Source organism: Schistocerca piceifrons, chromosome 3 (genome assembly GCF_021461385.2).
Source record: "Schistocerca piceifrons isolate TAMUIC-IGC-003096 chromosome 3, iqSchPice1.1, whole genome shotgun sequence".
Taxonomy (NCBI): domain Eukaryota; kingdom Metazoa; phylum Arthropoda; class Insecta; order Orthoptera; family Acrididae; genus Schistocerca; species Schistocerca piceifrons.
Window position 1 is genome coordinate 588,671,336 of NC_060140.1, and position 17,232 is coordinate 588,688,567.

Sequence of the window (17,232 nt, forward strand, 5' to 3'; positions counted from 1 at the left end):
TATATGCGCTCGTTTCTGTTCTGTCGCTGACGATAATAGCATCATCACTTCTGTCTCAAATTCTGCAAACGATAAGCAGTTTCTTGCATCTATCAGAATTTGTACAATTCTTTTGCCACTCATACGACTAGTCATTAATTCAAACGTACGGCCATTTAGCCAGGAATTCGATAAGCTATCCTTGAACTGACTGATTAATGTTTTCTATGTGCAGGTCTCTCCCTGTAACACATGTTGCAGTGAAAAAAAAATTCATGTCACCGAAATAATGCCCATTTATGGAAACTGAGGCAACACTTATTTCTCTTGGCATAGCCATTTATTGCACTGGAAGAAACTCATCACAGGACTACAATACTCGCAAATCCATTGTATGTCGTGAGCTCACAAAATCCACTCTACATTCGACGCTACATGCACCGAGATTCGCGACGTAGCACTCCCCTGTTTTAATATTTCCACGTCTCGTGACAGCGTGACAAAATTTCAATACCCAACGACAAATGCACTGGGATTGACGGGGATAAACACAAAATTTTCTGTGTAACTCGACAACGCTTGAAACTGTAAATTTATTTCGTTAATTTTTCGCACTATCGTACAATCGCCACTATTTTCACGTACTTAGATACAGTTACTGAGCACAAGAAAATCAATCTTTTGACGTCATATATTATTAATTCGGTTTCCTACTATATTTGTTGATAGTTCGGATGGAATATGTAAAACTACTTGCATTATTTGTTGTGGTCTTCAGTCCTGAGACTGGTTTGATGCAGCTCTCTATGCTGTCTATCCTGTGCAAGCTTCTTCATCTCCCAGTACTTACTGCAACCTACATCCTTTTGAATCTGATTAGCGTATTCATCTCTTGGTCTCTCTCTACGAGTTTTACCCTCCACGCTGCCCTCCGATACCAAATTGGTGATTCCTTGATGACTCAGAACATCTCCTACCAACCGATCCCTTCTTCTATTCAAGTTGTGCCACAAACTTCTCTTCTCCACAATCCTATTCAGTACTTCCTCATTAGTTATGTGATCTACCCATCTAATCTTCAGCATTCTTCAGTGGCACCACATTTCGAAAGCTTCTATTCGCTTCTTGTCCAAACTATTTATCGTCCATGTTTCGCTTCACATGGCTACACTCCATACATGGCTACATGGCTACACTCCATACAAATACTTTCAGAAATGACTTCCAGACACTTAAATCTATACTCGATGTTAACAAATTTCTCTTCTTCAGAAACGCTTTCCTTGTCATTGTCAGTCTACATTTTATATCCTCTCTACTTCGACCATCATCAGTTATTTTGCTCCCCAAATAGCAGCACTCCTTTACTACTTTAAGTGTCTCATTTCCTAATTTAATTCCCTCAGCATCACCCGACTGAATTCGACTACATTCCATGATCCTCGTTTTGCTTCTGTTGGTGTTCATCGTATATCCTCCTTTCAAGACACTGTCCATTCCGTTCAACTCCTCTTCCACGTCCTTTGCTGTCTCTGACAGAATTACAATGTCATCGGCAAACCTCAAAGTTTTTATTACTTCTCCATGGATTTTAATACCAACTCCATATTTTTCTTTTGTTGCCTTCACTGCTTGCTCAATATAAAGATTGAATAACATCGGGGAAAGGCTACAACCCTGTCTCACTCCCTTCACAACCACTGTTTCCCTTTCATGTACCTGGACTCTTATAACTGCCATCTGGTTTCTGTACAAATTGTAAATAGCCTTTCGCTCCCCGTATTTTACCCCTGCCACGTTCAGAATATGAAAGAGAGGATTCCAGTCAACATTGTCAGACGCTTTCTCTAAGTCTACAAATGCTAGAAACGTAGGTTTGCCTTTCCTTAATGTTTCTTCTAAGATAAGTCGTAGGGTCAGTATTGCCTCAGGTGTTCCAACATTTCTACAGAATCCAAACTGATCTTCCCCGAGGTCGGCTTTTACCAGTTTTTCCATTCGTCTGTAAAAATTTCGCGCTAGTATTTTGCAGCTGTGTCTTATTAAACTGATAGTTCGCTAATTTTCACATCTGTCATCACCTGCATTCTTTGGGTTTGGAATTATTATATTGTTCTTGAAGTCTGAGGGTATTTCGACTGTCTCATACATCTTGCTCACCAGATGGTAGAGTTTTGTCAAGACTGGCTCTCCCAAGGCCGTCAGTAGTTCTAATGGAATGTTGTCTACTCCCGGGGGCTTGTTTCGACTCAGATCTTTCAGTGCTCTGTCAAACTCTTCACGCAGTATCATATCTCCCATTTCATCTTCATCTACATCCTCTTACATTTCCATAATATTGTCCTCAAGTAACTCACCCTCGTATAGACCCCCTATATACTCCGTCCACCTTTGTGCTTTCCCTTATTTGCTTATAACTGGATTTCCATCTGAGCTCTTGATATTCATACAAGTGTTTCTCTTTCCTCCAAAGGTCTCTTTAATTTTCCTGTAGGCAGTATCTATCTTGCATACTCCAGAAATATTCGTCTCATGGTCCACTGGAGGATATCGAGAGAAGGGATGGGAGGAGATGGACTGAGAGAGACGCGAGGAGGATATGAACAGTGGGCGGTAGAGAAGGACAGAGGGAGGAGGTAAGAAGCGATGCCCAAAGAGCGGGAGGAGGAAGACAGAGCGAGGGTGCAGGTGGACAGGACCAAAGAGAGAAGGCAGGAGGAGATAAAGAGAGGAGGGAGGAGAAGACGTACAGAGAAGGGAAAGAGGAGACCGACCAGAGGAATTGGAATAATTATTCCCCTGTGCTACGCCAGGTACTCAGCTACTACATAAAGCAATATGTCGACCACTTTGCATTACCCTTCTTATTCTTTGGCTGAAATTCACCTTATAACATCTTTTGAAGTCTCTGTACATTCTGGTTAAGAGTTCTGGCAAGTCCTGAGTTAATTACATAGACGTTAAATAACTGTGTTTTTTTTCATTTTATTTATACTACAATTTGCTTATCAAATTTCTGCTAGATTTCCTGTAGTGCTTGCTCAGCGTAGAGATCGAATGACATCGGAGAGAGACTACAATGGTTTTGCGCTTCATTTTTAACAACTGTTTCCTTTTAATGCATCCGTCTCTTATAGGTTGAGTCTGCTTCCTGTTCATGTCGTACATCACTTCCCTCCCTCTGCCTTGTGAATTTCAAATAACGTATTTTAATCACCACTCTCAAAAGCCATATTAAATCTACAGATGGTGTTAACATATATTTGTCTTTCCTCGGTCTTTGTAAGACAATTGTTAGGTCAGTATGGCCCTGCATGTCCCATACGTCTTCGGAACCAAACTGATTTTCCCCTATACCGGCATCTAAACGACATCTACCAATTTTTGTACACTTGTAGGAGGCCATTACAGTAAGTAATGTAACACATTTCATCTCGGCCATTTTCGGTTTTAAAAATGCGACATTTGTTGTGGGACATTATGAAATATTCCTGCATCAGCCGCTATTGGTTCATTAAGTTCCAGTGTGTGGCAGCGCTTTACGTGACCATAAAACTGGAGTCTGTAACGGAGGTGAGTTTCAAGCAGAAAGCTGCAATTAAGTTTCTTTTGGTGGAAAACCAGAGCATCACAGATATTCACAGACGTTTCTAGTACGTCTACGGTGACCTGGCAGCGATAAAAAATATGGTGAGTCTCGGCCATGGCTTGTGTCGTCATTGCAGCAAGGTCGAGCAAACCTATGAGATCTTCCACGTGTCGGCCGACTGCACACAGCTGTGAGTCTCAAATCGGAGGTGATGAAAGGATCATGATGATCTCCATGACAACGCAGGGCCTCACACAAGTCTGCTCACCCGAGAGGAACTCATAAAGCCGGCCGTTGTGGCCGAGCGGTTCTAGGCGCTTCAGTCAGTAACCGTGCGGCCGCTACGGTCGCAGGTTCTAATCCTGCCTCGGGCATGGATGTGTGTAATGTCCTTAGGTTAGCTAGGTTTAAGTAGTTCTAAGTTCTAGGGGACTGAGTACCTTAGGTGTTAAGTCCCATAGTGCTCAGAGCCATTTGAACTCACAAATTTTCCTTGGATCTTTCTTTCACGTCCACCCTACAGCCTGAATCTCACATCTTCTGACTTCCATTTTCTTAGCCCAATGAATGATACATTCCACGGTAACAGTACGTGCGTAATACGGAGGTCATTGACGCAGCAAGACGTTGCGTCTGAAGTCGACCAGTGGAGTGGTACTATGCGGATATACAGACACTGCCAGTAAGGTCGCGAAGGGCCGTATCATTGAAAAGAGATGAGGCTGAAAAATAGGCCTTTACAATCAAAAGAATGGAGAATAATTATAATGTACATTGTAATCCTGAATGAAAACAATCTGCTTTCATAAAATATGTGTTGCATAACTTACTCAACGCCTCCACCCCCATAAATAATTAGTTAGTATTTTCAACAATAACATGTCAAACCAAATTTTTGAGCAGGGATTTTTAGATATTGCTGTGAGTATTTCGACCTAGGCACTTGAAAGTGGCCTAGAAGTAGAATCATTTGATAACCCGGAAAGTAAATGGAAGACCGACATTTTCATTTTAGTTAATTCAAGAAGCTTTGACAAATTGTGTACCGGTGTTCATAGAAAGCTAATACACTACTGCCCATTAAAATTACTACACCAAGAAGGAATGCAGATGATAAACCGTTATTCATTGGAGTAATATATTATACTAGAACTGACTTGTGATTGCATTTTCACGCAATTTGGGTGCATATATCCTGAGAAATCAGTACCCAGAACAACCACCTCTGGCCGTAATAACGGCCTTGATACGCCTGGGCACTGAGTCAAACTGAGCTTGGATGGCGCGTACAGTTACAGCTGCCCATGCAGCTTCAACACGATACCACAGTTTATCAAGAGTAGTGACTGGCGTTTTGTGACGATCCAGTTGCTAGGCCATCATTGACCAGACGGTTTCAATTGGTGAGAGATTTGGAGAATGTGCTGGCCAGGGCAGCAGTCGAATATTTTCTGTATCTAGAAAGGTCCGTACAGGACCTGCTACACACGGTCGTGCATTATCCTGCTGAAATGTAGGGTTTCGCAGGGATCGTATGAAGGGTAGAGCTACGGGTCGTAACACATCTGAAATGTTCAAAGTGCCATCAATGCGGACAAGAGGTGACCTAGAGGTGTAAGCAATGGCACCCCATACCGTCACGCCGGGTGATACGCCAGTATGGCGATGACGAATACACGCTTCACCGCGATGTCGCCAAACACGGATGCGACCATCATGATGCTGTAAACAGAACCTGGATTCATCCGAGAAAATGACGTTTCGCCATTCGTGCACCCAGGTTCGTCTCGTAGAGTACACCATCGCAGGCGCTCTGTGATGCACCGACAAGGGTAACCGCAGCCACAGTCTCGTGGCTGGTAGTCCATGCTGCTGCAAACATCGTCGAACTGTTCGTGCAGGTGGTTGTTGTCTTGCAAACGTCCCCATCTGGTGACTCTGGGATCGAGACGTGGCTGCACGATCCGTTACAGCCGAGCCGATAAGATGCCTGTCATCTCGACTCCTCCCTAATCGAGGCATCACAACAACGCTTCACCAGGCAACGCCGGTTAACTGCTGTTTGTGTATGAGTAATCGATTGGAAACTTTCCGCCTGTCGGGACGCTGTATGTGTCGCCACCGATGCCAACCTTGTGTGAATGCTCTGAAAAGCTAATAATTTGCATATCACAGTATGTTGCTCCTGTCGCTTAAATTTCGCGTCTGTTGCACGTTATATTCGTGGTGTAGCAATTTTAATGGTCAGTAGTGTAAATAAAAGTTGTTTTTTCCAAGATATATAGAATCAGTTTATTTTCCCACGACGGCAGTGACCGACCCTCGCTCGTATATGGCAGCCACGGCACGTGGCCACCCGCGGCAGGTTAACCCGGATGCGGCAGAACGCAATAAGGGAGAGCGAGATGGCAGGGTGGAGGTCACGGCAGACCGGTGCGCCGTGCCCGTGGAGAGTGTTGATACTGGGCAAGGCGACGCGCGCAGCTCGCAGCGGATTTTCGCCGGATATTGCGACCGCCTCTTGAAAGCCGTGACACGGAATGGCAATCACAGTATTTTTGTCTCCGCTGGCACCAGTTGCGCTGGGACGCTGACTCATCCTACACCGGCCTGCACAATCGATGATTACACTGCGTAGGTGTCGCGTCCACACTCGGTGTGCGTGTTTAGCCTCCGCCTGGCGTGGGCAGGCATCACGTATGTATGAAGCTGGCGAGTCACTACATCCTAAGTGGATCTTGTGGTTGTTTGGACACTCGTCGTTCCGTTTACCGTTTGTTGCCGGAGGAAAATCCGAAATACTCGTTGCCAGTGGCGCAGATCGGATTAAAGTTTATAGACACGTCGACGATGAAGTCAGTAGAGACCATTAAAACAGGTGAAAAGAAAAGGAAAGAAAAGAAAAACAAGAACAATAAAGTCAAATGCACAACTTGAATTCTTTGGTTAATTTCGGGGGACACATTTTTAATTAAAAATGCCTAATTTGTCCAGAATGCTACACAAAAAACCAATTAACAACACAGTTTACTAAAATCAGAGAAGATTATACAGCTGTAGATAGACACCTGAGAGAAAAAAAAATCAGAGAAATTGATGGTAACGCAAAAGTTACACAGTTTACGTGTGAAACTTGGTCGAAGATTCGTACCTAAAGCAAAATTTGCTGCGAGGATTCTTCATCCAACCAAAATACAGATAGAGGTGGCTAAAGGGTGTAACCGCCCTGTTAAACTGTTAATAACTTAGTCAGCCGGTGCCATAAGTTTTAAATAAAAGTTAGTATAAATGTGGATTAGTAAATATTTCGCGTGAAGCACCGTTGCGACACAGGCAAAAGTCAGTTGGGGAAACTGAGCCAATGAATATTAAAAGTAACGTTGTTAAGGAATTCACTCGACTGACTACACAAAATAAGAAGACGCGTACATTCGCTAGTGACTTGTACAAAATAAAAATTGAAACTATAAGACAAATGGGTCGTCCCCATATCGTTGGTAAAAACAATTGTGGTTAAAACGCCTTTATTCAGGTTACTTTTTCAAAAACTGACATTTTGAGTCCGTGGCTGTGTACAAAATGTAGGTTGACTCGTACAGAAAATATTACAGCAACCACCCACTTTTTACAGTGCAATTTACTTATTTAAATAGCGCCGTTACCTGTTTCTAACCGACAGGTTATCCCTTCAGACGGTTAGTTCATAGTTTACACTAGATTTCGCCTTTTTTTTCCACAACTGACGAAATTTCCTTGGGATGGTGGTGCCCCACAATCAAAACAAGATGTGAGAAAAGTCTTTTTAACCGTAATTGAGCCTCAAAACGACTTTAAGTGATATAAACAATTTATTATTCTTAAAGGGAATATGTTTCGGGTACTTATGATGAAGAATCCGCACCGTTTCGTTCCAGTGCAGGCTGCTTATCGTCTTTCGGGACCGATACTTGTATAATGCACTTTTTGTGTATATATATGTACATAATATCAAGCACCACCAACAGACTAAGAAGTTTCATCACGTGGAGATACGTATACAAAGACGGCGATATTACAAACATAACAACGACAAAGACTTCCACTCTCAGAGATATTTCATTATGTGCATGTATGTGACAGTAGAAGTTTAGAAATTGCTAATGTTACATTACTCACTACTTAAATTGAAAGACACCTGATTAAAATTAAGATGAACAAATAAAGCAGTCAATTATAAAGTGTTAGTGCAGTAATATTACGTAGATATTACGGTCTACATTGGACAATAGTAAATACTAAGGGCGAGATGTACATAAATAAATATTAGAACTTTGGACATATTATAGCATACATTGAAAATATAGTAAATGGGTTGTTATGGATGAGCACATATAAAAATTACAACAGTGGACATTTCATTGATTTGTTTTTTACTTTAAATTGGAAAGCGGATGAATGAAATTTCGAAGAAATGCTGCACTGGCTAACTCGGTTTCTTCATTGAGGAGATTTTGTGGCCTTGCTTTTATCTACGTATAATAAGCAACCTGTTTAAAAACACAATCACTAAAATAAGCTTCCACACAAACAACAAACTCCAGCAGTTATCACTTCACAATTTAAAGAGTAACAACAACCCGTACCAAAAAACAGGCATATCCAAACTCAGCTGTCAAAGTTGCCCCTCTTACTATGTATGACAAACTGGAAGAAGCATTGAGACACAGTTCAAAGGGCATACAGATGCCATACGTTTGAACAACATTGCAGAATCCACATTTGCTATTCACACAACTACTAACAGTCGTGGAATAAAGAGCATTGAAGACCATGTAGAATTATTGCATCAGGCTGAGAAAGGTAGCCTTATGAATTTTCTTGAGGAAATTGAAACATATATACATTAAAGCAAATCACCATAAAATCTCCTCAATGAACAAACCGAGTTAGCCAATGCATCTTTTCTTCAACATTTCATTCACCTGATTTCCATTTAAAGTAAAAAAAGAACCAGTTAAATGTCCACTTCTGTAATATTCACATACTCACATCCATCCCAACCCATTTATTGTGCTTTCAAAGTACGCCATAATATGTTCATAGTTGTAATATTTATTTATGTATCTCTGGTCCTTATCATGTACCGTTCTTCCAATGTACACCATAATATTTCCGTAATATCACTGCAGTAACACTTTGTAACTGACTGATTTATTTGTTCATCTTAATTTTAATCAGTTATCTTTCAATGTAAATAGTAAGTAATGTAACATTAGCAATTTGTAAATTTCAACTGTCACATACATGCACATAAGGAATATCTCTGACAGTGGAAGTCTTTGTCATTGTTATAGTTGTAATATCGCCGGGTTTATATACATACCTCCATATGATGAAACTTCTTAGTCTGTGACTGGTGCTTTATGTTATGTGCAAATGTATACACAAAAAAGTACATTATACAACTGTCGGTCCCGCAAGACGATAAGCAGCCTGCACTGGAACGTAACGGTGCGGATTCTTCATCGTAAGTACCCGAAACATCTTCCCTTTAATAATAATAAATTGTTTACATCACTTAAAAACGTTTTGAGGCACAATTACAGTTAAAAAGACGTTTCTCACATCTTGTTTTCATTGAAGGACACCACCATCCTAAGGAAATTTCGTCAGCTTGGGAAACAGCCGAAACCTAATGTAAAACGTGAACTAGCCATCTGATGATGAACCTGTCGGTTAGAAACCGGCAAAAGCGCTGTTTAAATAAATAAATAGCATTGTACATGTGGCTGGTTGCTGTAATTTTCTATCTAAGAGTCAACCTACATTTATTCATTTGAGAAAGAAAATAATAGCACTTAGTAATTAAATGAAAAGAAGGATTGCAAGTTCTGAATGTCGCAGCAAATATGACGTAAATATTGAAATTGACATTGGCCGCCACGAAGGGAAAGCGATGAACCCATTCCCGTACCTCTATTGTTGAGCAGCGCCGTCGTTAAGATAGTCTCCTCTATCTAAACTATCCATAAAAAATTAACGTAATAATAGTCTTCCAGAGTTACAAGAGCTGGGATCCTTGGTATCGTAAAAGAGAAAATCGTATTGTTCCGTAAGTTGCTTTTATTATTTAGCCCAATTTCACTTGAAATTACAGAGCACTTCGTTTATACGTTCTATCACCAACACACGAGAATAACGAAAGGTAACTGTTACTAAAACTAATAAACGAAGAGCGTAAATCTGCTTCTGTCCGTCAGTGTTAAACACTTTACAAATGAATATTTCATATGAGAGTAGAATAACTGTCTGTACATTTACGAATAAGAAAGAAATTTTTAAGTTTCTTTACAAGGGGAAGGCTTATCAACAACACTGTTTAATTACGTCTTAGAATGTAATAGAATTTTCTGGAGTTCTAGAACTGAACATTAAACGATGTAAGGCAAATACTGTCAAAAGTAATTAAATCGGTTTGATTAAACTGTCAATTTTTCAGAGGACATTGTGAAGATTGCAATCTCGGAGGGTATAAAAGCGGTTAGAAGTGACCCAAGAATTGAGCCCAGGAAAGTCATATCCGGGTCAGATTCATAAGTGCACTAAACCTCATGTAAACAGCAATTGGTAAAAAGAAAAAAGAAAAGAAAGCAGAGATTAAATATACTATAGGAATTAAACAAGGAAATGGATTGAAAATAACGGCATGACAAGAAACCCTTCGTAAAATATGATTTATTTATGGGCAAACGAAGAACGTGTATGTTAACAAAGAACGTACAGGTTTACGAAAAACGTCGTAAGCAATTGCATGCATGGGATTATTTCACTAAGATCTTAAATCTGGTTCAGTTAATATTTCTAGAAACATATTGTATTTGTAAGAGCACCAGAAAACGATCAAAGAAGGCACATATGGTGGAATAATAAATCTGAAGAAACACTTACACAAAAGGAAAAAACTTTGGAACAACTGGTCTATCAGGAAAACGTGTAGTAATTGGAAAATGTCTTTGAGACGAAACCAGCAATACGATTATAAGGGGCAAAATAGGTACATGGAAAAGAAGCAAGTTTTAACTATAGAACACTTTAAAAACACAAGAGTTAACTACAAAATATTCAAGAACTGTATGCCACCTTCGTGGTTCGATGTTATGGTGTGAGGAAGCATACCATTTCATGGTATATTGACCTCTAAATCTTCTAACGCGGTACACTCAACGATAAACGTTGTTGTGGTACTGTACTTCTTCCCAATCTGCTATTTTTCAGGGGTTCATTCGGCGCTGACGGAACCCTAAAAATGGTTCCGTACCTCTGTTGCTAAAAAAGGAAACCTTTTACCATCACTTAGTTGTCGCTCTGTCTGTCTGTCCAACTAATAATAATCCTTTTCCTCAAGAACGAGTACAGGTATCAAGTTGGAAAATATGGCACACACTAAGGTCCGTGCTCCATTGTCGATGCAAATATGCAGGGTTGTACGCCAATGAAATCGAAAGATACGGCCATTTATGTAGTGTACACAGAACAGCAAGAACACTATGACCACCGACCTACTCTCGATACAAGCCCATCCACATGATAGCAGCGTCACCTGGCGAGGAATGACTGCTACTCAGGCATACGCAAGGTGCATGTTGTGCCGGTGAGCGTGCTAAGTAGGATAGGGAAGGCGCGCGATGTATCTGAGTTTGACGGAGGGCAGATCTTGGTGTCCCTGAGGCTCAGCACGAGAACTTCAAAAGCTGCACGACTTGCCGGGTGTTTTAGGAGTGCTGTGGTGAGTATCCTCAACACATGGCGAAACTGACGTGAAGCCACAAACCAGACATCTTGGGATTGTGGGGCCATCCCCCACAACTGATGTCAGATGGATGGTAGACTGGTAAAACAGGACAAGCGTCGAACTGTAGCGGAACTAGTATCAGTGTTTAACACTGGCCAGAGTACAAAACTGTTCGAACTTAACCCGCACGGAATACTCTTAACGATGAGCCTCCGCAGCCAACGACTCACGCATGAGGCATGTTAACACCACGATATCGGAAATTACGATTGAAATGGGCACGATACCACCGCCACTGGACGCTGGCGCAGGGACAGAGAGTTGAATGGTCTGATGAATCGCGATACCTTCCTCATCATGCGGATGCGAGTGCGCGGATACGTTGTCTTCCAGGGCAACAGCTCGTTGACACCTATTCTGCGGGACGGAGACAAGCTGGCGTCGTCTCCAGTATGCTCTGGCGAACATTCAAGTGGACAACCGTTAGTCTACTGGAGCTGGTACAAGGCGTCCTAACGGCCAAGGTGCATCGAAACTGATTGCAGACCACGCACATCCTTTCGTGACGATCATGTTCCTAACGGCAGTGGTATTGTTCAACCAGATAATGCGCGTGTCGCTAGGCCATGATTGTGATGGAGTGGCTCGAGGAACATAGTGACGATTTGCGATTGATGCACTGGTCCTCCAACTTGCTGTATCCAAAACCCATCCAATACATCTTGGATGTGACCGAAAGTGGCGACAGAGCTCTTGGCCCCCCTACCCGGAATATAGGGGCGTTAGGTGACTTGTGTGTGCAAATGTGGTGCCAATCCCCTGCAGGACCTGCCAAGGTTGAAAGTGTTGTTAATAAAAATTCTCTATTTAAGCTGGACTGAACTGCATGTGACTGCTTTAGTCTTTAATAAAACTTGCATCTGACTGCGTATTTAACTGAACTGAACTTTATCTGACTGCATGAAAATATCCTTGGAAAATTAATACTCAAAATACACATCCGACTGCATGAAAGTTTAGAGGTAAAAATAAATGAAAGTCACCAACCTGTATCTGACTGCGTCTGTGAACTTAGCTCGTGCACTCCTTCCCGTTTAGCCGATAATGAAACATATATTCAACTCAGCTGTAGTGCAATGGCATAAAATTGTCATTCTAGATAACTTTACTCATTTTGGCCCTGTTTGTTACTTAATAAAAATTCTGTCTTGATCCGAATAATTTGCCAACTGTGCAATGGCATATAAGATTATTTTACTCTGATAAATGAAATTATTAGCTTTTCTCATGGGAACTTTAATGTACCTTTTGGATCAATGCAAGCACAGGATGCGGAGAACGACATAAGGTGTGAGATGAAACTCTAATTTTATCTAAAAAAATATTTATTGTCAAACTTTTAAGGCACATGTGAAAAACTAAAAAAAAAACTTCTATAGCATGGGTTTACGAGAAAGTTTCACAAAACGCTTATTGCATCAACAATGGGATTTCTATCTAGCCTTTAGACATTATTTAACCGAAGAAAACCTATTTTATTAATTATTCTAGTTTCCCCACGTATGTGCCGAGTTTCGCTCAATATATAGCTAATTATGTGCGTAGCGCCAATTCTTACTTTGATGCTGTCACGACCCGGCTGACTCCTGCGGGCATCTAGCTCCGACTCGAAACACGTCTGCTGTCTCTGCGCATCTCCTCACTACTACTCAAACGTTTACCGCGTGCACCTAGCTCTGTTAGCTGTCAAAGATCTTACTACTCGAAGATGTACTACTCGTCCAACCTTGCGGTTGGAACCATCGACATTTTTCACTGGCTCTATCCTGATCGAATCTCAGCACATACCTTTCAAGATCTCATTGCTTCTATGTCACGACGCGTCGCCGCTGTTATCCCTACCAAAGGTGGACATACGGTCTATTACGTAGGTGGTCATATTCTTCTGGCTAATACGTGTACACTGATACTCGCAAACGTATTTACAAAACTTTCTGATTACTTCCCGTTGATCTAGAATCACGAAATTTGTCAAAAAGCAACGTTTTACCCTACCATTAAGGGGAAAACATCCGAAAATTGTTACTTTTTAGTTAAATTACACGAAAAAAATATTTCTTTCCTTATTTGCTATCCGACTGTCAGTCTGTCCGTGTGTTAAGAACCCTTTATCCCAGGAACTGTCAGACGTATATAGTTGAAATGTAAGTCACATACTATAATCTAAGGTCCCTAGGCGGAGTAAAACGGTTGTTCATTTATGTCACGCATTTTGACATCTTCCCAGTGGCGACATCGACATAAAAAATCGTCGAAATTCTCATTTGATTGGATGTATGAACCGTCTATAATGCCCTGCAGGACCTACCAAGGCGTCATTGCTTCTATGTCAGACGCGTCGCCGCTGTTATACGTGCCAAAGGGGGACCTACAGCCTATTAGGTAGGTGGTCGTAATGTTCAGGCTTTGTAGGAGTTCTACTCCCACGTATCCGGGTTTTTCTGGATGCGGGACCACATCGAACAGAAAAGGTGGGGGAACTCTTGGAACGAGAGGACTTTAGGCGAATGGACTTGCCTGCCCGTTCCTCCGACTTCATTCCCATCGGGCACGTGTGGGATGCGTTGGGGGTCCAGCACCTCCACATGCTCCAATGACCATCCAGCCGCTGTCAACTGCACTGATGAAGGAATGGAACACCCTATCACAAGACTCCTCACGAGCCTTGGGACCACCGTGGCAGCACGTTGCAGAGCGTGCGTTGCCATTCGTGATGATCACACACTTTATTAAGAACTATGCGACGCTGTTCTTAATATTCAGGGGACCACCATGATACGCAGTGACTTAAACGTAATTGCTTTCCTTGAATGAAAGTGCCATTTCTGTATATCCCATTGATTATTTCTTTCACCTTTCTTCTGTACTATATTGCAGAATGCTTTCTATGAATGGTCCAGGTTTCATCGAGCCGCGTTACTTGGCAGTGACACACCATTCGAACATTACTTTCGTCACTACTTTTAGCACACTAGTGTGTGTTTCAATTTATTGGTGATAAATCTTAGGTAAATTATTGTGAAGATAACGAGCAGTAAATCTAGTGGACCACAGCACACAATTTGTTTAAGAGCAGTTTCAAGGTTACTAGTAGAAGATTACTGCGTGGCCCAGTTTATTAAATTTTGCTCGTAACCGAAAGAAGTGCCTGTTGACTAATAATTGTGGTCATCAGATCATTGCATCGCGCCTACAGCTCCACCTCAAATTAAGACAGGCAGTTCACAAGTTTAGAAATGCAAAAGACTTGCAAGCATAGTATAATCAGTTACCAATCATTATAACTTTTGTCAACCTTAATAATTATCCAATGCTAATAGTTTTCTTACATAATTACTGACAACAGTAGGATCCTACACCTATCATTATAACAACCAAGTGTCACGTTATTGAGACAGAGATAAAGTCTAATATGAAAATATTCATTACGCTAGAAAGTAAACCTTTATATTCGCTATTTCAGAGGAAACAATAACCTTACGATTTAACTGAAATTATTATTTCCATTTCGTTTATGTAATCATATTCATTATCCTTGGAGAAGGAAACTATGAAGCATGAAAATCAATATGCCTGCCAAGACCACAGCTTATAATAAAATTCAGCAGTATTATACAATTTTACGTATTGATTCATGTGTTTCATAATCTTGGCTGATAATTATGACATATTCAGTCTTCAGTTGTTACATTTGTAGGACCGAGTTTTCTTTATTTGTAAGAAGTGCTTTGTGCAACTTAAAGGAAATGAAAATTATGGTCAAGTAAAATTCCTCTATAATTATTGTATTACGGGTTTTTATTAGTAAGTTAGTTTCGATTTTGAATTACTGTAAAGTATTCAGTCTTTAGTGTCATGTTAATTAACTTTTAAACACTTTTTGGCATTCTGCATCAATCGAACTCTCACGCCTGCGTTTACTGTTCTCGCTTATAAGTTTCAGTTATAGTTATATAAATCGAAATTTTAATGCGATGTAGTCACGGACTGGGGACAGTATTATTTCGTTGAAGAACTACGGGTTTGCTAGATTTCAAGTTTCGAATTACTAACATTTTCTTTGACTAATCAAAATCCACCAACAAAATTGTATTTCTCTTTAGATCATTGTTAGTGCAACTTCGCTGGAATTATAACACACTTGTCTGCATTCTGTCAGTACAAATTCTACGAAATTGATGCCTTTTGTGAAAATTGCAGAACATTAGGTACACGTGTCCTTAATAATCGCGGGGTTTGGATAGGATACAATTTGTCCGTGATACTGAGCTACCACTGATACATTGACCACTAGCTTCGCGTGATGTCTACCCGACGGAACACATCTGGGAAGCTTTCTTATGCCAGTTTCGCTCCCGTAACCCACAGTCCCGTAATTTACGAGAACTATGTAACTTGTGCACAGGCTTCGGTTTCTGTAAAGCTCAGTAAACCAACCAAGGACATGTTGCATCCATATCACCAAGAATCGCTGTCATACTACGTTCCACATGCTGTCATAATACGGGGCCATTGGAAATCATTCGTTTCCAGAGCCCAATATTTTCCAAAGTGTGAGATATACAAACATGACTGATGCATGAATATGACCATAAAGTCAGAAAGTCGGCATTTTACGCTCTACAAATGTTCTGTCAATGTGACTCTGGTCACACGACACATATTCTAGCGGTAATAATTCCATACTTTAAATACCAACATCCGTCAGTGGTGATAAAATTAGTGTTGATGTGTTCTCTGAGCTGCTCCAGTGTTCTTGATAGTGGTGGGAGGTACACCTAAAGGTAAAAGTCACAAGACATCAGGCCAGGCAACCAGGGAGGGGGCGTCAGGAATCAGAGCCACATCATCTTCACCACTAAGTCCGGCGATGAAGTTCGTCGTTATGGTACCGGTGAACATCGGTGTTCCAACGAGGTGGTGCTCCGACTTAAGGAAGGTGAAATGCTGGGAACCAGCAGTCATTTGTCGAGACCAGCTGCAGCATATCAATTTAAGGGGTAAACGGCACAGTCTTCTCACAGAAGAGAAACTTCCAATACAGCTTCGTCCGTGACACTGCACAGGAGACCTTCGGCAGATGTGGTTCATGCACCACAACCGTATGAGGATTTTCAGCGACCCACACTCTCACATGGGGACGATTAAGGCAATTCCGGATAAATGAAAGGTTGATTCATCGCAACTCGTACATTCCAAATCACAAAAACTCTTTTCTTGCTTTGTCGCACTGCAATCGTAACGCTAACAGGTGGGCACACTGCAATTCCGTGAGTTTACGGTTCTATCCATAGTTGTACAAATAAGGCAAGTATAACTTAGAAAACAAGTAAATCATTGATAGTAGCCCTGTATTTGGCTCACCGTTGTATCAGAATGGGGTAGGTGGTGGACGCAGGCTCACCAACTGATTAGTTACTGTCTCCAGTCTGGCTGAAAGAAACAGGTTTGTCTCAAAACATGTTACACGGTGCATATACCTGTTATTTGCACTATTTTCAATGTAATATAATGTAAAAAACGAAATGCCTTTAATCTATTACGACACGGTGAACGCCACAGGTCCGTCAAACCAAAATACCCATGAAATATTCCTGAACAAACTTCGAAGATTTGATGTTGGAATTCAGGTCTACCCTGTAGGTAATAGGCTGCGAGATCACAGGGTTTTCTGGTTTACGAAATTAAATAACGAACAGCTGGGTCTATTGTCTTAAAATATCTTCGTATGAAGCCTAGAACTGGTGTACTTGAAATAATTTCATGTCCACTTTATGCAGTGACAGTGACCACTTGCCCTTTTATATGTTGACTGCGTTATCTTCGCAACACA